The sequence below is a fragment of the Crocodylus siamensis genome, chromosome 2 (assembly GCF_052110815.1).
Source record: "Crocodylus siamensis isolate JL-2025a chromosome 2, ASM5211081v1, whole genome shotgun sequence".
Taxonomy (NCBI): domain Eukaryota; kingdom Metazoa; phylum Chordata; order Crocodylia; family Crocodylidae; genus Crocodylus; species Crocodylus siamensis.
The window spans coordinates 226867666-226894637 of record NC_143396.1 but is presented as its reverse complement, the minus strand read 5'-3'; the positions used below and the strand labels follow the sequence as shown (position 1 = coordinate 226894637).

The 26972-nt window shown below is 42.7% G+C and overlaps 1 protein-coding gene across 7 annotated transcripts in view; it reads right to left on the bottom strand.

Moving 5' to 3' along the window:
- Positions 1-26972, bottom strand: part of SIPA1L1 (signal induced proliferation associated 1 like 1) — a 431752-nt gene that overhangs the window by 375160 nt on the left and 29620 nt on the right. For all 7 annotated transcript variants that reach the window (XM_090033264.1, XM_090033262.1, XM_090033261.1 and 4 more), the window contains exon 2: positions 17984-18089. The gene's annotated coding sequence lies outside the window, so the exon portion shown is untranslated. The remainder of the gene's footprint in view (positions 1-17983; positions 18090-26972) is intronic.

Genomic DNA, 26972 nt, shown 5'->3' with positions numbered 1-26972 from the left:
TTTCTCCAGCATTGCAACTTTACTCATAACCAGGCATTTTGAAGTGAAGGGATACAGAAATTGGCAGAAGCTGCAACCTTCTTTCCATTCTTCTGTCAGCTTCCAAATCAGAGTACTCCACAACTGAAAGCAACTCCAGCAAAAAGTTTGGTCATCTAGATTCTACATAATTAAAAGAAGATAAACAGAAATGATCAAGGATACAGGCATTAACTTTGTAGTTAATGCTGCAACATTGGGTTTTATTTTTTTCAGAATAACATTTACTTCAGTTCCTTCCTCAAGACATGGTTGGCTTAATTGTGATTCATGTATCTGAATTCTAACATGATTTTAGCATTTAAGCTCATTATCCTTTGCAGGTTGTGAAGAACCATTTAATATAAAAATCTCCACTCCTACCACAACACTACACATTACTCACTTTAGGAACAACTGTTCATTGCCTTCTCATAACAGCTCCTAGTTTTGTTTCAGGCTTTATTGTGAAGTATCTGTAATAAGGAACAATCGAATAACTCTCTCTCTTCTGCCAAACAACATCAATCTTGTTAATCTCCTGCATTTGTATAATATCAAGTACCAAACGGAATGGCATCAATGGCATCTTAACTGCTTTGTTTTCATTTCTTCTACCTACTTTTACCTCTCCAGAGTGTCCCTCCATTTTTTCTCCCCTTCTTCTACCTACTTTTACCTCTCCGCAGTGTCCCTCCATTTTTTCTCCCCTTTCCCTATACCACTACTATCTATTTAAAAATAGTCTCTGCAGCCCCTTCCTAGCATCTGATGAAAGGGGTTGATGCTTATGAAAGTTTAAGCATCTCTGACTTGCTCTATAAAATCAGTTCTACTCTATCTTCTGCCTGACACCGGTTTCCAAGAAGGTACAGCAATCCACAAAATAAACATTAAGCACCCTTTCCATAACAAAATGTACTGTTACACAATAAATCTTATTAAAAGCTATGTTTAGTAATCAAGGGACCCATGAAACAGAAGTGTAAGTAACAAAACAGAATGTAAACAACCACTTATTTGAAAAGAAAATGAAAAAGGGGAGTAAAACATGCATAAAAATCTAGTTGCCTGAAATACCAAACAAGTATCAAATTTCAATACGACTCTTTTTGACCTGGCTTTCGTTTGAAAACATTCACTCAAGAACACACCATCTGTCACTAGCATAAGATTCTAGTCATTATCTCTGACGCATGGGGCCCAGCACTGTCACTAGTTGAATATGAGTGGCAAGCTTTACATTTACTGTTTTAGCTCAGTTGTGTAGGTGCTAATGCTCAAAATATCAGCATTGGGGGGAGGGTGTTATTTTTTTCCAAGTAAAAACCAGCATCACAGAACTCCACACTTTACGGAAATAATGCTCAGCTACAAAAAGGGAGGCTTAAGCAACAAATCTGCAGAAGATAACTATGACTATTTTAAAAAGGAAGAGATAAGGAAGGAAGATCATTAGTCAGTGTGAAAACGGCTCATTTTATACATGCAAACCAGAAATGTAACCTTCATCAGATATATCTTATTTTGAGAAGTTAAAGTAACATTGTACACGTGTGTACACACACATTTTCTTTACATATTTAAGTATTCTCAGTCCCAAATTACTAGTACTTGCAGATTTAAGACAGCAGTTCTGTTCCACTTTACTGAAAGTCTGAGTAACTGCTTATGCAGACTATTCTCAGTACATTCAGTTAGGTAGGTATGCATTCAAGTTGTAAGAAATACTGTCCCAGTTGCTGTTTTACACTAAATTTAGGGGAGGAATAGAACTGGTTTTACATCTTAATACAAAATAAAACTCTGGTCTAGTTCCAGCTTTTGTCATTATTGGAGAGTAAGTTTAAGCTTTGAAATCAAAACTGTGGCTGGACTTGTTTGTTTTTGCAAGCTCTGTACTGCTGTCCAAATGTAAATAGCTCTTTGGCCTACCTCAGAACTTAAAGTAATCTTAGAGCTCCATGTCAAGCACTAGATAAACTGTTTTGCTGCCCTTGGTTTCAGAACAAGGGACGTCACACCAAGACAGTTACATTACAAGATGCGAGAATATAATCACTAATACAAATAACTTTATTCCCCCCTACCACTCCCCAGGTCTCTTTAATTTGCTCCATTATTTTTCTGCACCGGCCTAGATAAGGTTATGTCAACTTTTTGGAGTGGCAGGCCACTTTAATTATAGTTTCTAGGGTCGGAAGGGACCTGAACAGATCATCAAATCTGACCCCCTGCCCTGGGCAGGAACAAGTGCTGGGGTCATAACACCCCAGCCCAATATCTTTCCAGCCTCCTCTTGAAGACCCCCAAGGTAGGGAAGAGCACGACCTCCCTTTGGAGTCCATTCCAGAGCCCGGCAGCCCTAACTGTAAAGTAATGCCTCCTGATATCTAGTCTGAACCTGCTCTCAAATCAACTTGTGGCTGTTATTCCTTGGTATCCCAGGCAGTGCCCAAGGGAACAAAGCCTCACCTAATTCCCGCTGGTCCCCCACTAGTGAGTTTATAGACAGCCACCAGATCCCCTCTCAGTCTTCTCTTGTGGAGGCTGAATAGATTCAGGCCCTTTAGTCTGTCTTTGTAGGGCCTGGCCTGCTGCCCCCTGACCATGCAACAGGCCCTCCTCTGGACCCTCTCAAGGTTAGCCACTTCCTTCCTGAAGTGCGGCACCCAGAACTGGACACAGTAATCCAGCCGCGGCCTGACCAGCACTGCATACAGGGGAAGGATAACCTCCCTGGACCTGTTTGTGATGCCTCGGTAGATGCACAACAAGGTCTGGTTAGCCTTACTGACCGCTTCCTCGCATTGGCAGCTCATGTCCATCCTGGAGTCAACAATGACTCCAAGATCCCTTTCAGCCACTGTGTTGTTGACAAGGGTGTTCCCCAGCCTATAGGTATGTTGCAGGTTCCTTCTCCGTAGATGCAGCTCCTTGCACTTGTCTGTGTTTAACTGCTTTCTATTCTCATCCACCCACCTCTGTAACCCATCTAGATCTAGTTGGATTCTCATCCTCCCCTCCAGTGTGCCCACTTCTCCCCACAGCTTTGTGTCATCAGCGAATCTGGACAGCGTGTTTTCAACACCTACCTGCAAGTCGCTAATAAAGATTTTGAACAGCACAGGCCTGAGGACTGAGTCCTGGGGAACTCCGCTGCCCACATCCCTCCAGGTTGAAGACGACCCATCTACCACCACTCCCTGGGTGCAACCATTGAGCCAATTTGCCACCCATCTGATTGTGTAGGCATCAGTGCTAGTCACCTAGTGTTTTTTTTATGAGAATGGGGTGAGAAACAGTGTCAAAGTCTTTCTTGAAGTCCAGGTAGACAACATCCCAATTAATGAAACTAGTTCCAGAGGTGGGCTGCCCCTTCTGACACAGCTAGTAACTGCAGATGTGCAGGCTTTGTGGCCTGGATCCAATCACTTTGCAGGTCAGATCCAGCCCACAAGTCATAGGTTGCCAATGACTGGTTTAAGTGATCTACCCTCAACTCCCCATTTTTATTCCCCTTCATATCCCACAAATTCCAAGTGCTCAGCATAGTGGGACAAATCTTATGGAAAGTAAAACTGAATGATACTCAGAGCCCATTCACATTGCTTTTTAAAGGTCTGCCAGATAATCACTGAAACCAAGGCCTCTGCAGATTCACCAAACCACTGTTGAAGTACAGTTCCCTGGTCTGCATCCTAAGCAGTCTAGAAGATACACGAGGAGGAGATATGATGAGATTAATAAGGCACCCAGTCCCACTGAAAGTCTTAACCCCCCATTAAAAATCTAAATTTTTTAACAGATTTTAAGAAGGTCTGAGATTTGAGTATGAAAAGAGGCACCAAACATCCTTCACTACTTTTTCTACCCTATATTCTTCACTTAACTTCTACACTGGAAAAATAATTTTTTACAAGATGCCTTGTATTGTTTTTACATCTAGTTTTTTAAATCTGTGCCATCTGAAAACCCATCCAAATCTATACATATATACACTGACAACCCATACACAAACTTCTGGGAAGCCATGAATATTTCACAAAGAAGGTATTACAAAGCAATTTCTACTAGTAAAATATTAACCCAGAGTGAAAGCTATATCAAACATATACAAACCCCACTGCTCAAGTGCTGAAAATACATTTCATGCTAAAAGCTGACCACAGTTTTTTGTCTATCCCTTGAATCAAAAAGAAAATGTTTTCCATATTCTGTTAGTCTCATCATGTATTTCAATTTTACCGGAAAGAAAATAAGGACTACACAAGCAATTCTCAGCCAGGGTGCCCTAGCACCCTGGGGTCCCCCGAGTTCCTTTCAAGATGCCACACAAATGGTAACATTATTAGGTGTGCAAACATAATCCCCAAGATAAACCCAGAGATTTCAGCTAGGAATACACAGGGTTAAATACTTCATGACTTGTGGTCTTTTGAGTTCTCTGCAACAGAAAAGCTACTTTATTATTTTTCCACTGTCAAAAAATAAGTGAAAACTAAGAGCTAGTATTTTCTACAGGGTGCGCCTCGAGTCCAAACTGGGGTGCCTCAAGTCTAAAAAAAAGTTCAGAACTACTGGACTAAAATAACTGTATTCCTCACCTGTTGCTAATGCCAAAAGAAGGATAAAAAGCTTTAAATCAATAAACTGGTTAATAGAAGGTTTAAGCTAAGTATTGTGCATTATCTTTAGCCTATTTTTCCTCATTGCCCTCTTGGAACAGTGATTTTCCTATCATAGAAGAGAAGTTTTCAACCTTTTTTAATAAAGTGTACTCCCGGCAGCCAGGTGCAGAGCTGGGGGGAGGGGCGAGCAGCCGGACGTGGAGCAGGGGCAGCACGAGGTGGTGGCAGCAGCCACCACATGCAAACCTCCCCCTCCTGTCCCTATGTCCAGCCAGCCAGCACCTATGCAGCCCACAGAGGGGTGCTGCTGCCCCTGCTCCCCCACCAGCCCTGCTCCTGGGAGGCAGCAGCACAGGGTCATGGGTGACAGCACTCAGTCCCCACCCACACATACCCTCTAGATCTTCCCAAGTGCCCCCAACAACCTCTGTCATAGAAGAAAGGGGTCATAAAAAACATTTTTTTTAAAAAAGACTACTCCAGAAGTCAAATGTAATAATTTCCTAGATGTTACCTTGATAAATGTGTAATAAGCAAAAGCAATTTTATACTTCTCACTTCTGGTAGTAGTCCTGTTCATTTCAACAGCACAACCTGAAGAATAAAAGTACTAATAAAAAGTGAGTAAGTGTGGCAAAAAGTCAGGGTCAGGTCTTAGATTACTTAATTCCTTACAATGTATTACCTGATAACCCTCATGCTGAGATTCAGAAAGGCATTTTTACTATGTTCAATTCAAAGGGTCTGTAGTTCCAAAGTTTACTCTAATTTTCACATTCAGTTTCTCTCAGCAGGCAAGAAACAGATATAAAGATACCTCTTGGAACCATACAGTAGGAATTCCTGAACATTCTTTAGATCAATGGTTATCAACCTTTTTTCATTTGTAGACCCCTCCCCTTCCACCACAACTGACTTACCAGAGGATCTCAAGATATAGGAAAGTACATTTTTAACAAAACTAGAACTCAAGCCATATACTTGTAAAAAAGACACAGAGAATATACTTGCAACCACAAATTGAAACTAAAAGTTCTCAAATTTATCAGGGGTGTTCACAATACCAAACAGCCCTCTAAAAAAAAGTCCTTCAAAGAAGATAGGACAGGCCAGAGGTATTTACAGCTGGTTCACTTTAAGAGTGCATCTTGGCTACTTAAAAATTGCTGAACACTTATCACCTACATACAGCAGCCTAGATGCCAGGAAGAGAAAAAGATTCCTGAATGCAGTTCATAATTAAAATATTGTTTTAAGCAAGAAGTACTTGAATTGGAGCATGGTATACTCCAATATTAAATCCTTACAAGTAGTACAAAAATTAAAGGAGTGAAAACAGTTGCCTACCTATTAGGGCTGTGCAAAGCTTCAGTTGCTGATTCAATTCGGAGGAGATTTGGCCTGATTCAGCAGCCAAATCGCTGAATCCAGATCAAAATGGGAGACCCGTTAAAAGGTCCAAATCAAATACAAAGCCTCTGAATCAATTCAGAGAGATTTGGAGATTCAGATCAGCCGGGCAGAGGCAGACACAGATGGGCAACAGCTCCTCTGGCTGTGCCCGTCTCTCCCTGGTTAGGGGGAGCCGCGAGAGAAGCCGCCATGGCTGCCTGGCCCCATTTCCCACCTGGCCCCAGCCTCCCAGCACTTTAAAAAAAAAAAGCCCCACCCTTACTGGCTGCAGCAGCAGGGATCAGGGACTTGGAGGGCTTGTGGCAGAGCCCCCTCGCACAACACAGGGCTGTAAGGGACAGCAGGGATCATGTCCCAGCTCATATGGCACCCAGGTGACAGCTGCCCCATGGCATTGGTGCAGCACAACTCAGCAGGGCGCTGCACGTTGTCCAGTAGCTACAGATGCCAGGTGGAGGGGGGCAATCACCCATGCCCCCACTGTGCGGGGGGGTGGGGCTCTGCCACAAGCCCTCAGAGGCCTTGATCCCCACCACTGCTGCAGACAGTGAGTGCATGCCCCCCCCTTTTTTAACTGCCAGGAAGCTGGGTAGCCATCAGGGGCGGGGAGGCTGCGCCACATGGCCCCAGAGCCATCATAGCCTCAGCTACCACCATTAAGTGCGGGGGGGGGGGGGGGGGGGGGGTTGTTTTTAAGTGCCAGGAGGCTGGGGCCAGGCAAGGCACCCACAGGGGCTTCTCCCATGGCTCCTCTTGCCCGGGGAGAGGCAGGCACAGCTGAAGCAGCCTCCCAGCTGTGCCTGCCTCTCCCCAGTGGATCCGAATCAGCACCGAATATTCTATTCTAATTCGGCCAAATCGAATGGAGACAGTGATTTAAACCACCAGATCAAATCACTGTCCTCCAAATTGGCTAAATGCAAATCAATGCTTCCCTATTTGCACAGGCTTAGTACCTACCTTACGCCAATTCCAATGAGAAGATGCACACAGTTTGTTCTTTTATCACTAAATGACCATTCTACATTTATAGGTGGATTTTTTTAGAAGAGAAAACATGTATTTTACAAAGTTCACTCCAAATCTCAGAAAAAGGTATATTTAAGTTTATCAATCCATCTCTTTTCCAACCTTTAATAAAATACAATTATAAGAACACAGCATCTCTCAGCTTTATACAAGCGTTGTAATAAGGTTTTGTGAAAATTAGAAGCCCTTATCAAAAGACAAATGAAAAAATTAAAGTCCTTAAAATAGGTATTAAAAAAAGCAAAGCTACCACTAAAAATTCTAATAATGAGTCAACCTAACTACAGGGCTGCACATAACATCCAGTTATTAATCTGCTATGTTGAGGGGTGGAGGGGAATTTTCAGTTCTCCCAGGTCAATTAAGGAAAGTTCTGTTCTGGAAAATTAACCTCAAATATGGCACCTGTGGACTGAATGCTGGTCTCTCAAATGATTTCCTGGTATACATAATCAAATTTGCCAGCTGCAGGGGCGTGGACTTCACCTCTCAGTGAAAGGTGAAAGTCTTTTCTTCAACAGGTTGGCTGATCTCCTACGTCAGGCTTTAAACTAGCTCAGACGGGGGACAGGGAGGCTGAAGGAGAACATCAGGAACCTGCAATCCATGGGACATCCAACAGTACAGCACAGGTAAGCAATAAGCAGGTAAGCAATAAGGGGACCACTGGGCATCAGAGCCAGGGGGCGACAAAGGTGTCAGTCACAGGGCTCAAGTGCCTATACAGTAATGCTAGAAGCATGGGGAACAAGCAGGATGAACTAGCACTCCTGCTTGCAGAAAACACTTATGACTTAGTGGGGTTAACAGAAACCTAATGGGACTCTATCCACGACTGGGTGGTACACATTGAGGACTATAAGCTGTAGAGAAAGGATAGTGAGGAAGAGAGGGGGAAGGGTTGTGCCCTATGCCAAGGAGCGTTATTCATTGACCCTTATCAAAATGGAATCGGAGGAGGAGAAAGTAGAAGGATTGTGGGTTAGGATACATGGAGGTCCAGGGAAAAAGGATTTGGTGCTGGGGGTCTGCTAAAGACCCCCACACCAAGGCGAAGAAATAGATGTGGAACTCCTGAGGCAGCTATCGGAGACCATAAAGACTAGGGAAGAGGTAGTCACGGGGGACCTAAAACTACCCTGACATCTGCTGGGAGACACAGACAGCAAATTCCCACCGTTCACACAGGTTCCTATCTGGTGTATAGGACTTCCACCTGACACAGGAGGTACATGGTCCCACTAGGAGGAATGCCTTACTGGACCTGGTATTGGCAATGGGGGGGGATGACCTGGTAGGGGACCTACAGATCAGTGGTCACCTGGGGGACGGTAACCACCAAATAATAGATTTCGCCATAAGGTGCACAGTGAGAAAGGTAACTAGTAGGGTTGAAGTACTAGACTTTAGGAAGGCTGACTTCAGCAAGCTCAGGCGTTTAGTCAAAGATGCACTGCACTGACCAGAGAAATCCAGAGCAGCCTAAGGGCAAAATGCGGGGCATATAAGCAGGGAGAGATTACTAAAGAGGAGTATACCTCCTCAGCTTGAAGTTGTAGGGGAGGCAGTTAGAAAGGCCAAAACTACCATGGAGCTGCAGATGGCATCCCAAGTTAAGAATAACAAAAAATTGTTTTTCAGATATATAGGGAATAAAAGGAAGGCCCAGGGTGGAACAGGACCACTGCTGAATGGGCAAAAGCAATTGGTGGCAGACAGGAGGGACAAGGCTGAACTCCTCAATGAGTTCTTTGCCTCAGTGTTCCTAAACAAGGGGCAAGACAAGTCTCACAATGGGACTGTAGAGAGGCAACAGCAGGGTGCCAGACTACCAAGCGTTGACCCTGAGATGGTACAGAGTCACTTGGAAGGACTAGATGTGCTTAAGTCAGCAGGCCTGGATGAGCTCCATCCGAGGGTACTGAAGGCACTGGCTGATGTCATTGCACAGCCACTGGCAAGAATATTTGAGCAGTCGTGGCACACGGGCCAGGTCCCAGAGGACTGGAAGAGGCCAACGTGGTCCCTGTTTTCAAGAAGGGGAGGAAGGAGGATCCAGGCAACTATAGGCCAGTCAGTTTCACCTCCATCCTTGGCAAAGTCTTCAAAAAGATTATTAAGGCTCATATATATATGAGAGCCCAGCAGGAAAAATTATGCTGAGGGGAAACCAGCACGGGTTCGTAGCAGGTAGATCATGCCTGACTAATCTACTCTCTTTCTTTGACCAGGTTACATATTTACCTGGATGCACGAGTAGGGGTAGATATTATTTACTTAGACTTCAGGAAAGCCTTCAATATGGTATCTCACCCCATACTGGTGAACAAATTAAGAGGCTGTGACTTGGTTAATTACACAGTCTGGTAGGTAGAAAATTGGCTAGAGGGTCGTACCCAGAGAGTGGTGGTGGATGGGTCAGTTATCGACCTGGAAAGGCATGGGTAATGGGGTCCCACAGGGCTCAGACCTTGGACTGATACTCTTCAATGTCTTCATCAGTGACTTGGACCAGGGAGTGAAGTGTACTCTATCCAAGTTTGCAGAGGATACAAAACTGTGGAGAGAAGTGGACACGCCAGAGGGCAGGGAGCGGGCAGGGAGCAACTACAGGCAGACCTGGACAGGTTGGACAAATGGGCAGAAAACAGTAGAATGCAATTTAACAAGGAGAAATGCGAAGTGCTGCACCTAGGGAGGAAAAATGTCCTACTGCCTATGAAATTACCTGCTCGGTAGCACGGAAGCGGGAAGGGATCTTGGAGTCCTAGTGGACTCCAAGGTGAACATGAGTCGTCAGTGTGACAAAGTCATCAGCAAAGCTAACAGCACTTCATTGTGCATCAGCAGATGCATGACAAACAGAACCAAGGAGGTGATACTTCCCCTCTATCGGGCACTGGTCAGACTGCAGTTGGAATACTGCGTGCAGTTTTGGGTGCCACACTTCAAGAGGGATGTGGATAACCTGGAGAGGGTCCAGAGAAGGGACACTCGTATAGTTAAGGGCTTGCAGGCAAAGCCCTACGAGGACAGACTAGGGCACCTGGACCTCTTCAGCCTCCGCAAGAGAAGGTTGAGAGGCAAACTTGTGGCTGCCTATAAATTCATCGTGGGGCCACAGAAGGAAATTGGTGAGGCTCTGCTCACCAAGGCACCCCGGAGGTCACAAGAAATAATGGCCATAAGCTAGCAGTGAGCAGATTTAGACTGGACATTAGGAAGAACTTCTCCACAGTTAGAGTGGCCAAAATCTGGAATGGGGTCCCAAGCCAGGTAGTGCTCTCCCCCATCCTGGGGGTCTTCAAGAGGTTAGACAGGCATCTGGCTGGGGTCATCTGAACCCAGCACTCTTTCCTGCCTATGCAGAGGGTCAGACTCGATGATCTATTGAGGTCCCTTCCGACCTAACATCTATGAATCTATGAAAGCTGAAAATGTTAAGTTGAAACAATTGATGAATCCAAAATAGGACAGCTCAAACAAAATAATATGCAGACAAATATCCGTCTTTGCTTAAAAATACAGAAATTGTTATATTAGGCAAAAGTAAAAGTTCAACTCTACTGATTTCAGTTCTGTTGATATGTGAACCAGAACAGAATACTATGGATATAAAGGGATATGCTATGCTAACTGCAGTGAAGATTTAATTTTGTCAACAAAGCAACCAAAACAGACACACACGTGGGGGGCAAATAAGTTGAAGAAAGCAACGTTTTCTGACAATTTTCTAAAAAGATACACATTTTAAATGTATGCATCTTACCAGTTTCTTAATTCAGCCTTAGAAGTGTTCAGATTTAGTCAATTTATGATGGTTCTGTGAGCTGGTATGTTTTTTCTAGAACCTGCTATTTTGGCTTCAATATCTAAACTTTCATTTAGAACAATTAAATGCATTTAAACTTGTGGCAATAAATGTTAAAATGAGAACTCAAGGCTATGGACAGTCAATCTGCAACAATTATTCTGAGAGAAGTATGAATTTATTTCAAGGAAGTTAATCTAGTCTAATGAAGAAAAAAAAATATTAATACCTGAACAAACCATGCAGGAAATCATGAAGACTTACTTATTTTGACAACAAGTGGTAGGAGTTCAGTTGTGAACAGAGCTGGAGGGAATGCCACTACTAAATATTTCCCCTTCTTTAAATTTCTGTTTTAAAATGCATGTGCTAGACAGCAAAAGATGCATTTTTTTTTCTGGGAGCAAGCTACACAGGTGAACACAACAAAAAAGAGTTCTCTCTGAACAGCTGATGGGGACAAGTGCCCTTGCTTCTTCCCTGATTTTATTCTCAGTAACTAGTAAGAATTGAGGATTTTCTTTCTTTTAGGACAGCTCTACACATGCAGTGAGGCTGCTCCAACATGCAGTAATTACAGCACATTGAAGACTCAATTAATAGTCTGCCAGAGCATGATAATTACCATGCTCCAGCAGACCCTGGCATCATGTGCATCACCGTTCCCATGCTGAAAAATGGCTGCAGGGGTGCTTTAACTAAAGCTCATCCAGCAAGCTTTAGTTAAAGCGCCGCCACCACCTCCATTTTTCAGCATGGGGACGCTGATACATGTGACGCTCCAGGCTCCTTTAATTAGAGAAGCTCTCAGAGCCACTCTAATTAAAGCACACACATACCTCCACCCCCACTCATGGAGCCGGTAGTTGCTACCAGCCTGATGATTCACAGGATTTACTTTGTTTCTTATACTCGTGTAATTACATTTTTTAAAAAAAAAAATACACATAGTAAACAAAAAGATAAGCTTTTATCTCAAAAATATCATACAGCTTCACTGTTCTTGCAATTAATTTTTCAAAAGTTAAATTAATTTACACAAAACATTACCATGCATGAAAATACTAATTACATTAGGATCACCATGTACATTTTCTGTATAGTGTCCTAGAATTAACAAACAGCACTTGAGATACTATCTGAAACCATTTATTTACACACTATTCAAATAGGCGTTATATTTAGCTAAAACCTACACACCCAGTCAATATAGAAGATGTTTAAAATGTACTCCAGAAGCCTTTTGAGAAAAACAAATAAATGGAAGCAATCCAGAATCATTCTGAATACTTCCACCCCCATTATTTGAAAAGAACACACCACCTATACAATACATTTGAAACTGAGAATGTTAAAAATTTCACATTATGATTCTGATCTTAGAAAATATATTAATCTTCAGTCTAGTATAATGTGACCGACCTGCAAGCCAATTGCCTATAATTTTGCATACCTAATAAAGAATATATTAATGGTATAAAATGCACATACAAAGTTAGGTTTAACTGTATTTAGATATTTTATCCAATAGTATCAAATGTTCAAACAAAACAATGTTAAGCAGAACTGAGTGTTTTGTTTGTTCCTTCACTAAATCAACTTTAAAAATTACACAGTGAGCATGAGAAACTATTTTTACAAAAACACCACCCTCCCAGTTGCAACTGCAAAATCAGGGACTGTCCAGAAACTCTGACTTGCAACAAGCAGAAAACTAAGCCTAATAATGGGTGTCTCAAATATTGCCAGTTTTACTGTTTGGCAGCTTATGCTTGAGCCAAAATAACGCAACAAGTTAAAACACATTCACAGACTGAAACACATTCACAAGTTCTCATATCATTGCCAAAGCTATATAAGGGCCAAGACACACCTAGTGTAATCTATTATTCAGCTTATGTTACAATTGTAATCAAAGACAAAGCGAAACCATACCATTTCTCAATAAAAAAAAATTAAAATTTCAGAACCCTCAGGAGCAAAAATGGCATCTTGAACAGACTTTTTAAACTAGACATCAGGCTCCAACCAAGGATTTATCAAATACCGAAACCGTTTCTTGGATACTAGTTTGGTTATTACCATATGCTCTAACATACAGCACACACCTTTAAACACAATAGCTGCTTGAAATTGTAGTGCACATCATACACAAGAAATACAGTAAGAACAGTTTCTGCAGTTACCAGGCAAAATAAAATCTGCAATCAACTCAAAAAGCAGAACAATGAGCAAGCTTGGCTCGCTAACTACTGCTACTCAGTTACTTTCTACAAGGACAGATTTTTCTTCGTTCTGCCTTTCAAAAACAGGGCATGATGTATATTACATATAAGAATGTTTGGTACTTACAAGACAGTTCCAGGAACTTCTTTGTCCATTAATTCACCTTCATAAATAACATGTTAAAAATATTTCCTTACTTAAAAAAAAATGCATGTATAACCATGTCACTTTAAGGCATCTTTCTTGAACAGTACCATACATTGCTGTTCAGCCATGTTTTCAAGAGTCATCTGTGGGTGGAATGAATTAGAATCTGAAACAACTAACTGGAAACTGCAGATTAATGACACAAAAATCAAAAGGAAATCCTGTCTTGTGAAAAAAATACTTGCAGCTGCTTCTGTTTCCACTAGCAGGTCTAATGGATTAACTGTAATATAACATGTATACCACAGTATAAATTTGAAACATTTTAAAAAGAGGAACTTTTTTTTTTAAACAGTGGCATGGATAACTACAGAGCCTTTAAAACAATCTCCTCCCTTTATACCAATTTTGCTACTGTTCGAAACTTTATATGCAAGTCTTATAATCGCCCCTTGTTTGTAAAACATATAATTCAAGATTATGCAATTGCATAGTAAGATTGCTCCTAGACCTTTTATGTTGGAAGCATTAAAGCATTTACAGAGTTAGCTTGCCAAGGATAATACATATATAACTTGACCTCAATTCATCCAAGACTTGAATTAAACTTGCTGGGACTAGATCAGACAGATTTAAAACACTGTATTAATCCTAAACAATGATGGTCAAAAAAATCTAAACTGTTTGAAACCTTTCATGCACACAGCTCTCTGTCCACTGCTTCCCAGTGATCTTTCACAGTCAAAGTACAGGCTAAGGAAAAGGGAGAATGTAAATGTCAAAGTGCAATCCCATATCACTGATGTGTGATGGGATTACTTGCTAGGGGCTATAATAGGAAGTGAAAGGAGCTGAATTGGAAAGGAGTATGGTGTCTGTCCTCTCTAGATTACCATTTCAATTCAGAATCACAGAAGTGGCAGCTGAAAGTTATGTAAGGAATGTCTTGCTAAAGGTGCTAAAGTTAATAATAAAAGTTTTTTTTAAAAAGCATCAGAAGAAGAAAGCCAATAAGAGACTTACCAGGACCCTTAAATGACCAAGTTGTAAAAGCCACACTCAAGGGTGATGGGACCATAGCAGAAAAGCTAAATGAATTCCTTCCATCGGTTTTTACTACAGAAGATATTAGGGTAATTCCCAAACCAGATCAATTCTTCCTAGCAGATGGGTCTTAAGATTTAGATTACACTGAAGTGACAACAGACATTTTAGAGCAAAAAAACAATAAATTTAGTATCTTAATAAGTTTCCAGGACCACATGGCAATCACTTGAGAGTTCTGAAGGAACTTAAATATGCAGTTGCAGAACTGTAGGTGGTATTATATAACTATTGTTACAAATGGCCAGTTGTCAACACAACACCCATCTTCAAAATGTTCCAGAGGTGATCCTGAGCTCTACAGACAGAGGAGTCTCACTTGCATCCCTGACAGGTAGAATCATTAATAATGAATAAAATCAAGTCACATGGACAAATGTGACATGCTGTGGAAGAGTCAGCCTGATTTAAGTAAAGGGAAACCCTGCCTCTCTAATTTACTGGAGTTCTTTCTGGGTGTTAAACACAGGGACAAAAGAGATCCAGTTGACATCACACATTTTGACAAGGACCTTCACCATAGGCTTAAAAAGAGTTGGTAAACAATTGGAGGGAAAGTTCTTTAGTGGACTGAAAGCAGTTAAAGGATAGGAAGCAAAGGGCAGGGTTAAGTAAGCATTTTTCAGGATGGAGGGAGGTCATAAATAGGGTCCTGCCAGGTCCATGTTGAGCTCAGTTTGTCCAACATTTTCATCACTGACCTGGAAATGGCGATTTCACTACACATCCCTAAGTCTGCAGATGATACTAAATTATTCTGGGTAATCAAATCCCAAACTGACAGAGAAAAGTTGCAGAAAGACCTCAAAAAACTAACCTAAATGGGATAAAAATATGGCAGATGAACTTCAAAGGCAACAAGCACAAGATTATGCACATGCAGAAAAACAAATCTTAACTTCACATACTCAATGCTAGGTTCAGACCAGTTCCTGGGCAAGTACTCTACCCACAGGCCAGTTCCTCAATGAGTGCTGTACTCACTGAGCTATTACCTAAAAGGTAAGCAGCATCACAGGCAGAACCATCACCTCTTCCTTCTCCTGTATTTTTTAAATGAGAGCAACCATAGCTACTGCACTGTCAACATGTCAATAGGCTGTCAACATGATCTGAGTACACTTACCAGATCAAGGAGCTTTAACATAAGAAAACCTAGTAGTCAATCCAAAACAGCTTTCAGTGCAAAATGAGTAAACTGAGTGGCATGGCATTTAAAGGTGGCTGGCACACCTTTGTGCAGGTACCATAACAGAAGTTTGGATTCCTAAAGAACTTTGGTGGCAAAAACCAAGGTATCCATGGTTCATCTGGCACCAGAGAGCGAGAGAACATGAAGGTGTGAGAGATTTTTGTGCACTGCATTCCTGGACTTAAAATGCCAATGTGCTTTGTGGATCTTACCCTAAAGTCTGTATTTGAACTAAATCAGTATGTTTAATTCAGTTCTAACATGTTTTGATCCAGTCTTCAAAACCGACAAACTGTGCTACAACACAAATAGAGAAAAATAAAATTTACTACATAACTCTGGTTTTACAACAGACACAGGCCCCTATTGAATTTCATGTGTAGTGTTTTTCAATCATTCTTGCCTTTCAAGATTTTTTTGTGCCCCAAGTTTTCTGGGGGGCGGGGAAGGGCGTTGTTTTTTTTTGGGGGGGGGGGGTTGTTGTTTGGTTGGGTTTTTTTTTTTACAAAGTCAAGTATATGTTTAGGAACATAATTACGATCTGGATAGGTTTCAATGGCATAATGAAACTAAACCAAGTTTCATAACCAATCCCCTACTGTGTATCTACAGGGTATCCAAAAGCACTCTGATAAATGTAATGGTACAATGATGTATGCATGAAATAATGCAAAGCCATTTCCACAATTGACCGTATTTTTATTTTTGCAAAAGTAACAAAAAATTAAACTTACAACCTGGCCTTACACCTCTCAAAAATACAGACATTCAATGTGAAATTTTAAAGGGATAAATGACATCTAGTCAAATTAAATTCAGAAGCAAGTATTCCATCATCAGAAGAGCGCACATCACACTTAAAGGATTAAATGGAACATGTCGGAAACTTTAGGGAAGCCCAGCTAAACTCCATATTTCTCTCTCATATTACAGCAGTGAGGACTGTTTGGGTGAAGCATGCATTCTGTAAAAGAATTGGCACAAGACGCATGGTCAGCTCTGGCACACATCCAAGAAGCCAATCTAGTAGCAGCTGCCTTCACAGGGGACAAGTGCCCCATCTCCGACCCAAGAGGAAAGTACAACAGTATCCATTCAGTACATTAGAAGAGCATCAGTTAACAAACAAAGGAGGCTAATGTAGGGAAAATATAGCACATTCCCTACAAAAATATATATAAAAGAACAGCTGACAAAAATAACATCCTGACAAAAATATCCAATTATTAGTTCCCTTGCAGTCACATTTTAGGAGTGTGTTAGAAAATATACGCCTATGACAAAGCCGTTGCACAGGCAGTCTTACCATTAGTCTAAGCTGCCTTCCTTTTGGAAAAGGGAGCCAAAAATCTACTTGTACAAATCCAAACTACTTTCTCTCTTCTCCATTATCTAGTACATAAATCTTGCATTTTTTTAAAAGACTAAATCAAATCCACCTTAGTAGGCAGCACCATCATATGCATTCAAAAACACTGAACACTGCAGGGATGGTTTTTTTTGTTTGTTTGTTTGTTTTACAAAATAAAACAAAAGAACAGGCTTCAGGATCTCAAGTCACTGTATTGTGGAAGTATGCTATACATAATAACGTCTGTCGTATCTATTGCCATGATTAAGTCCTTTAAATCTATTTTAAAAGAAAGTCATTCTGCTGTTCATTCCTTGAACAACTTAGAACCATAAGAACAAGCCAGTCAGAAATAACTACAATGAATCACCCACAGCTATGGCCATGGAAACAAATTCAAAATCATTAGGAACTTAAGAGAGAACATAAGCACTGTTCAACTACACACAGCAACATGGGCCTTCAATCTGTTCTTGATTCTACCTCACTTCAGCTTCTTTGCAATGTGACTTACTAAGGTTCATCACAGTTTTTGCAAGCAAAATATTTTAATACCTGACAATAAAAACACCCTTTCCAACTCGTATAGAGCTGAGTTGGAGGGTATTCTAGAGCTGCTAAATCTGAACCTCCCTGAAGCTTTTACTACTTAGAGCAGTGCTCAGAATACTATGACTCAAATAGTAAAGCAATGAAAAGGGACATTTTCTGCTTCGACTAGGTTTTAGAACTCACACTGTATTTTACTTCAGATCTACTGTTCTCAAACTAAAGATACCAAAAGATGTATTAAGTTTCCCTTCAAAATTAAAGTGTACATTTTATCTTTATATTTCTGTACAAACAGTGGCTCATTTCTGCCATGTTTCTATTGTCTAGATTTAGCACAAAACCATAGCAACATCGCAGCCAATACCCAGTAGCTGAAGATCTTTCAGTTCAGTTACACACATACCATTTAAAACTTCCTTTGCCTATTAACAGCACGCCAGAAAGCTACATATTTAGTCATCAGGTCTGTATTAAGTTTTATGTATTAAAAATAAATGTTGAATTCTTACTCTGTTCATCAGTTCTTCTAGTTAATTCTGGGTTCATCTGAATCTTGAGGTTTCCATTCCTTCTGCCAGAATCAATGCTAAATCAATTTCAATGGAGGAGTTTCATCTGTGGGAAAGAAAAGGAAGGAAAAGAAAAAAGGAAAAAGATTTTATATTGAAGCAATAATTTGACTCTACAGGTTACTACAGAACAGGGAAGGGTAGGTAACCCCTTGCATGTGCCAGAGTATGGCAAGCAAAGGCAATTTGCTTGGCACTCATGCCTCGGGGAAGGGACTGAGGCTGTGCTACCACAAGGTTGGGCCCTTTATGGCTCCCCAACTCTCTGCCCCAGCATGCCAACATCTAACAAGTTGAGATTGCGGGTGTTTTGGCACTCTGCCCAAAAACGCTGCCAACCACTGCTATAGAGCAACCTAATCAACTGAACAAGTCCGCGTTTAACTTGCGCCTACTTCTGCAACCAACCCTTCCTTCAATGTTCTGTTTTGTAGGAAAGAATCAAAGAAATTCAAAACTTGTTTGAGTCTTCTAAATATACACAAACATACATAAAAATCTACCACACACTAAAAACACTTAGAAGGTCCATTGACTTGCAGTCTAAACCAGAGCCGAACAAAACTGTCAGGCATGAATTAATTCCAAACCCATCAGAACAATGATATTAAGAAAATGAACTCTGATAGCAGTAAGTTACACATGTGAAAGAAGCAAATGACTCTGAACTACTGGACTCTCCCAGAGAAATGTGTACCTTAAGGTAACAGCTGACAGCTCCAGATGCATCCTGTTCAACTAACAAAAATAACTAAACTTCCTTACACATTCCACCTCCCTTTGCTGTTTCTAAGGAGCCCATCCCCATAATAACTGAATACTGATACAGTAGTTTTACTGTTATGTCATAGGTGTTGACCTTATTATAGAAATCTCATCAGATACACTTGAAAATGCATGCTTAGAGGTAACCAGTAGGGCTGTGCAAAATTTCAGCAGCTGTTTCGTTTCAGAGGTGTTCCAGGCCATTTTGGTGCCCAAAACATCAAATCCGAATTGAAACAGAAGGCTCCAAAACATTTCAGAAGTGTTTTGGAGAATTTCAGAGTTTTGGAATCAGGCTTGCAGGGAAACGAACACTAAGGAGAGGGAGGGGGAAGACGGTGGGGAGGACTACTCCGATACTGACATCTAGCTCCCAGTTCAATTCCCCAGCTCCTAGTTTGATTCCCCAGCTCTTCCTGGGGGGCACGGATCTGCACGCGGGGTTTCAGCTGACTGCTGCTGCAAGCTAAGGCCAGTGGCAGCCACTCAGTGCACCCTGCACTGAGCGTGGGGAAGACTGCAGTGCAGCTGCTGGCCTCAGCCTGTGGCAGCAGCCTGCTGAAACCCAGCGTGCAGATCCAGGGACCCACACCCCCAGGAAGAGCTGGGGAACTGATCAGAGAGCTCAGAAATTGCACCAGGAGCTCCAGCTGACAGGTGGAGCCTCCCCAGCTCCCAGACAACGCATGGCACCCTGCTGGAGGACTGCAGGGCTGTTTCAGACCCTTTCCAGGGGGGTGCGGGCCCCTGGATATGCGTGTGGGATGACAGCATGCTGCCGGCAAATTATACTAGTTGTGCTTTGAACAGTTTGAGGTGCAGCTTTACAAACAACCCTAAACCTATCTCCTTAAAACTTGGCAGGCCGCATGCCCTCAGAAGGAGCTATCATCCCAGCAATTTTCATCTGAATCAGGCACAAAATGACAAAGTTATAGGCATTTTAGTGATTCCCCATTCTAGCCCATGGCTGAAACACCGCTGAAACCCCAAAACAGATTTGGCCAAATAGAAACGGGACAGTGATCCGAAACACCAAAATAAATTACTGGCCTTCTGAAATGCCGAATCCAAAATGAAATAGCCACTCGCACAGCCTTTGTAACCAGTTTAAGGTAAGACCCACTGTTTTTGTTAAGGTTTGCATAACCACTACATACCCTGGTCCTAAAAAAAGCACAAGAAATTGTCCAAGTTAAATTCACATTTCATCAATTCACTTGCTCATAAAAAGAGCCAAAAGGAAAAGGAGACATAGACCCTTTTAGGGACAAGACCAGTAACTAGGGTTCACTGGCAAGTCAGCCAGATGAGAAACTGTAATCGTCATATGAAAAATGGTGAGATTTTCCATAATCCGCAAAACATTAAAAACCACTGAAACACATTTAATTGTGACCATCTGTATTACCCAATACATTTTTATCATTGCTATCAGGAGAAGGAAAACTATTTTGTCCTGGGACCCAAAGAAGCCAGGAAAACTCACCAGAAGGGCGGGCGGAGAGGAATGCCACGGTGGAGGGAGAACCCACGTGACTCGTCAGCCGCGCCTATGTACAGCTGCAGCCGGCAGCTGACAATGACGTCAGACGCCGGCCGGGAGATTTAAAAATGGCGGCTGCCGCTTTGGAGGCGGCAGATGGCTCCGGGATCAAGCGGCGGGCCGGGAAAGCACCAGCAAAGGATCCCGGGGACAGAACCCGCTGAGCTGGAGCCCAGGGAGAAGAAGCGACCCTGATCGGGAGCCCGACGACGGGGATGACGTCCGATCATGCGAGGAGTGACAGATTGGGTGAGCAACGAAGGAGCAGGAAGATCCAAGAAGAGTTCAGGGACTCCGAAGTAAGTTCGGCAACGGTGGGTGTGGGACTCGCCAAAGAGGGGTGGAAGACCGAGAATCCCCGGGCTGAAGGGAGATCGGGGCGGGATCGCCGCCAAGACCCAGGGACATCGAGTCAAGGAACAGGAGTGGGACAACCGGCGGGCCACTGAAGGGGAATCCCTTCCCCTCCCGTCCCAGGCTAACAAGGATCTGGTGGAGGGATAGTGATATAATTAGTGATGACACAGGGGAAGAGCCGCATCGGGTGAAGAGCGAGGGGTTGATAGAGGGTGCAGATTAGGCTCCGGTGTAGGTTACAGTGAGGAGGTCGACCACAAGGTAGCGGTATAGCGGCATCCTATAGTCTGTGGAATTGAGTAAGAAAGCCATGGGAGAAGCCAGTGGAAGCAGCGGAGCCGGATCAGAGAAGCGGAGCCCAGCGGTGGTGGGAGGCCAGGGTGTAGGGGTGGCAGAGCCCCATGTGCAACCAGCGGGCCAAGCCTGGGCCACCAAGGGACCCGTGCACTAGCCCCGCCCCACTAAGGAAACACTAAGTCGTGGCAGACGAGAGCGGGGTTTGGTGACACGGGAGAAGATCACCCACGGAGACAAACCAGTCTGGAAGGGGAAGAGTTACCAACCAGGAAAACAGAGCTCCCCGGAGGGGTACAAGAAGGCCCGTCGGCGACATATTTTATACATGTTGTTTTATAATGGGAGCATATGCTAATGCTGCCTAGCTATTCTATAACCTTCTTCATCAGATCTCAAACCTTTTTATAAAAAAAGTGATTGGCATCCAGCTCTAGCAGGGGAAATACAGACTGAAGATCAGGAAGAACTTTCTGACTATGAGGGTGGCCAAGCATTGCAACAAGCTATCAGGAGAAACCGTGGAGTGCCCATCATTGGAAGTTTTCAAGAGCAGGTGACTCATGATCCTGAAGGAATTTCTGAGGAACTTCAGAAACCATCAGAAAAATCCAGAACCAAGTCACAGGTGTCCAAAAATGTACAAGGGATCTCTTAATGCATACATCAATAGAAGCTCCAAAACCCCATTAAAACCTATTGTAACAGGGAGCTAGGGACTCTGTTACTTTAAGGATAGCAAACAGCCCCAGGGAACCCCAGGTGCAGGGAGTTGCTTACTAGGAATGGCAGAGCAGTAAGGAACTAATAGGCTGCAGGTACCCAGTGCAGAATAAGTGGCTCAGCTATAAGGTGACAGGGCAGAGTGCCAATTGCAGCACTGGTAGCACAGTAATAGTGCTGCAGAACAGAGCTCAGCCTAGAGAAGAGGGATACTGGAAAAAGAGGCCAATCTAGGAACCTAATGGAGGACACCTGCAGCTGGCCAAAGAAAGGCACAAGACTCCCAAGGCTGTGGCTTAGTGGATATAATCCCAGGGCTGAGTCTGGGGAGACAGTCTAGCCCTGCAGGCTCAAGGAGAGAGAGCTCCTAAGCAGAGAGGCTGCAGAGGACTGCTGGGCTGATATAGGATGCTTCAAGTAAGGCATAGAAGGCTTGCAGGGTAAAATGACCAGTGTAGGGGCAGGTGTGGGTTGCACTGCCAAGGAGCAGAGATTTATGTTCAAACCCAGTGTGGGACAGGCTGCATTACAGCCAGCAAGCTAATTCTTTTGTTTATAGTTTGTTTGGGCCAGGCCTTGAATAGAAAGAAGGAGATCCCATTTGAATGCTTGAGAGCACAAGAACTTTTGGAGACTCTTTTGGACCCCAAAGGAGGTAGCCAAGGCCCAAGAGGGGTAAGCCCTGAACCCGTTAAAAGGCATACCTTGGACTGGGGCCAAAGGCCCATTGGGTCTCAAAGACACAGAGGCCTGACCATACCTTGGACTAGGACCAAGGGCCCATCCAGACCATTAACTTCTAATACCTGTGAGTCATAGGTGTGGCTGTAAGAGACCACAAAACTAACCACTAATGCCCATAGTATGCTGTTACACTGATCAACAACGAACAAGAAGTCCTCGCTCTGGGGTCCTGGGTAGCCTCCCTTTTCCCCAAATTAAACAATTACAACAAGACATGACCGGCAAGAAAGCAAAGGGGAGAATAAGGAACCAGAGTAAAACAGGAGCTACATGACTGCCAAGGGGAGTTACCACCCTGGAGACCTAGTCCTGCTACACCTATGTTTAAAGAATGGGTATGGAAAAAAACAGAATAAAATGAAGAGCTTTCAGATATTCCTAGTGCAAATGTAAATCAGACTGTAGCAGCAGCTTTCAGACTTCATGATGGCCATGCAAAAAATGTACTACCAGAATGACAAAAACATGGAAACACAGGGGCATAACAATTTTCCTAGCCCACTGGTGAATTCTTCACCTGTGTAATGAGCAGAAGGGAAAACATCCAACTACCCTTCTATACTACCGGCTCAAAAATCAAATCCATCTCAGTTTATAAATTAAGAAATCTAAGTTTAGTAACTGAATTTCACCCTTGCTTTGACACATTAACCTAAATAGTGAATGAATACTGTTTTTACAGGAAGCTTCTACGCTCTCCCCAATGGACTTTTAACTATTATTAAAACTGAAGAACACTGTGATAGTACAGTACAGAGTAGGTACTTTAAATTTTCCATCTCAATTAACAGAAGGCTGAAGTACTTCCATTTGAAACATATGTTCTTTAAATAGTAATTTCTCACTTCCCTCTTCCTCCTTTCTCTTACTTTTGAGCCTGGATTTACACTTCAAGATTTGTCATGATGAACATCTAGTCATACTGCTCTGTGGTATCATTCACTTAATAATGCATCTTGGATCCCCTCTACACATGAAGCTGAAGGTGCGATGGAATGTAAAGCATGAGTGCATTAGATCCCATTGCTCCTTACCACCAGTGCAGGAGAAACTCAATCCCTGGCTCCCCCTGCTCCACCAGCAAGCACCTGTGGCTGGGAGCCCCATGCACCCCTAGGGCCAGTGAATAGCCACAAAGCACATGCCCCCTAGGCCTTAGAGAGCACATCTCCCACTATCTCCAGGGTCTGGGGGTTTCCCACACTCCCAAGCCCTGAGGATCAGAGGATCCAAGATCCCCAGGGCTCAGGAGTACAAGAAACCCTTGTACCTTGGGAATTGTGGTTCCCACAATCCCTAGGGCTCAGGAGTGTGGGAAATGCCCAGGCCCTGGGGATTGCAGCTCTCCAGGACTTGGGGATTTTACAATGGGCATGGTGCACCCCTGTGGCTGGGAGCCCTGTCAGCTGCCAGGGCTGTCAGCTACAGGGGAGACTACATGTGCAAATTAAAACTCAATAGCAACTAGCTAGAAAACAATACACGTTTTCGAGGTCCAATTTTATAACAGATAGAGCTTTTTCTTTTGTGATAGCTACTTTTCACGGGTAGCTGGTATCCAGTTAATTGCATGATACCTGTAACGTGTTACAGGGGGCCTTAAAGAATGAAGGTATGATATTACAGGCCTATAATTCAATACCAATTGTCTTATCTCACCTCTTCTTATCTGTTAATTTCTCCCTCTCTCCAGGGGTCAACCAATCAACCCAGTGAATTATTATTACCTAATCTACAACATAACTGCATCCTCTTATGGATTCACATACTTAAAAAAAAAAAAAAATGGAACCAAGCTTCCAGAAACAGCCTTAACCACTCTTTAGTAAAAGATGGGGAAAGTGCATACTAAACAAGCTAGTTCTTTTGTTTATTGTATTCCCCCAGCAATTCAAATGCAAACATAGAACTGGTAAACAAAGATGAACATTACTTACTATCTAAGTAAATGCAAAGCTTTCTGAAAGCATCATTTTTTAAAAACTTCTGAAAAATAGATTAATCTCTAACTACACACTGAAGATCTGTACAAAGAACCCTGTATCACATCTTTATCAGTAACACCAAATAAAAATTATTAGATTCTTGTGCTTCCCTTAAATACCCTGAATCACTTCGACCCTCTGATAACAGGAAAAAAAAACCTCTCTTCCATCAGTCAGATCCCTTTATAAATTATTTTTTCCTGCATAATCATAAAAGACATAGCTATAGTTATCAGGGAAATCACCAATCTGTGGCAGTCACAAATAAAAAGCAACTCTTTTCTGGATCTCAGTCTGGAACCTTAAAAGGAAAGAAGTTTTTCTCACTCTGTAAACCTGTGCCTCATTCATGGTCCAATCAGACAGACACTAAGACCAAGGTCTTGTATATCAATAGCATGCAAATACCAAGCATGCATTCACCAAGGAATCCAAGTTGTAGCCATATTGGTCTAGAGACAAAAAGGCAATCAGGACTCATAGTAGAGATGATATTGTTTATTAGATGAACTAGATTTTTGCAAAAAAAAAAAAAAAAAAAAATTCTTTAATTGCAAGCTTTTGGGCACAAACACCCTTCATAGGGCACTGGAGAAAAGACTGTAGAAGCTCTCCAGGGTAAAAATGAAAATTCATATTTCATAGGATTTCACAGAGGAGTCAATAGATGGAAAACTCTGGGCAGTCAGTTCAAAGCTGGTATGGACCCTCTCACCTCCTGTGAGGATCTGTAATCATGCAAATTACATTAAAACAAAAGGCAGGAGCAGGATCTCGGGTTTCAGGTGGTCACAGTTGCCTCCTGCTTGGGAGAATATGAAGATTTCTTTTTTTTTTTTCTTTTTTTTTTTTTAAATCAGCTAAAATTTGATAGCTTTCATGTGTCAGGTATCCAGGTTGTAGCCATATTGGTCTAGAAGAAAAGGCAATCTTGTTGGTCTAATAAAAGATATCACTCTACTACGAGTCCTGATTGCCTTTCGCCAAGGCGTGCACTCACCCAGGCCCTTCAAAACTGCTCCAAAATCCACATCAGCCACTGAAGCAGCTCCAACTATAGCAACTGCAAAGGAGGCTTTAAGTCACAATGCAGGCACAACATACACAGTCTGACCTTTGGATGATATTTCCCAGATTCTCAGGAAGTAACTCTATCCAAACTCTAAACATCCCCCCCATCTTTAACTTCAAGGAAATGTGACTCACCTGCATGCTAAATTACCAGTATGGGTTATATTGTGAAGCACAAAGAATCATCTGCGCCAGTGATTAGAAGAGCTAAACATACCATTAGTTCCTCTAGAGCAGGGGTAGGCAACGTTTTTTGGCCAGAGTGCCGAAAAAACCACAATGTCTACCTTGGAAGGTGCCAGAGTGCCAACATGCCAGAGCCTGGAGCAGCTGCTTAGAGCTCAGGCTGGTCATGGTGTGCTGAGCAAAATGGCCTTGCATGCCATGCTCAGCACACGTGCCAGGGGTTGCTGACCCCTGCTCTAGAGTCAACACTAAACAGACTAAAAAATATGTGGTAGCAGCTGCATCATTTTCCCATCTAAAACTCAAGTTCCATGCTCAAGAATACATTGAGAACAAATGACAATTAGGGAGCTCTGTGGAACTACAGCATGATGAATACAGATGGCTTTGAAGTTTTGGCATCAAAATTTCTAATGAGCTCTCTTAAGGAATTCTCAAAATATTATAAATTTGGCCAAATCTGCATGGATTTTTAGAAGGAAAGCAAGTAGCAGACTCTGACCCCAAGAACAGCTACCTGCCCCACTTGAGGAAGTCATAGGAAATTAACTAACATTAGTCAAACTAACTACTTTTCTGTTTCCTTGTTTTAAAGTGACCAAATTGCTCTTAAATATTAAAACAATTCAGTCTGGAAGTACATCTGTGGAAAACATCTGTCCAAATGACTGAAGTTTGACAAAGTTGTAAACTAATGAAAACAGAGGTTTTTAAACCCAAGTGTTCAAGTTGCTAAACTGTAAAGGCATCCCCAGGAACTTTATCTAGAAAGGATTCTTCAGACCATCCAACAATCCCCAGACTTTGCCTACCCACTGCTCTCCTAAGTTATGAAGCACTGCCCTGACAGATGGCAGTTCAAATTCATCAGGTTTGAGATGGTGGTGGAGGGTGCAGTTGGAAGCTGACTAGCAATGAGAGTATACTCCAAGGGTCAGCAACCCCTGGCACGCATGCCAAGCATGGCATGCAAGGCCATTTTGCTTGGCACACCACCACCAGCCTGAGCTCTAAGCAGCTGCTGCCAGCCACAGAGCCCAGGCTGCTCCCAGCACACAGCTGGGAGGCTGCAAGCCCTGCTGCAAGCAGACTGGGCTCCGTGGGCCAGGTGCAGCCAGGAGGCTGCAAAGAGCTGCTCCAGGCTCTGGCACGTTAACACTCCAGACCTTCCCAGGTAGACACTGTGATTTTTTCAGCACTCCGGCAATGGTATACTCTTTAATATGGTTATTATATACCCCTCAATTGTGAGAGTACA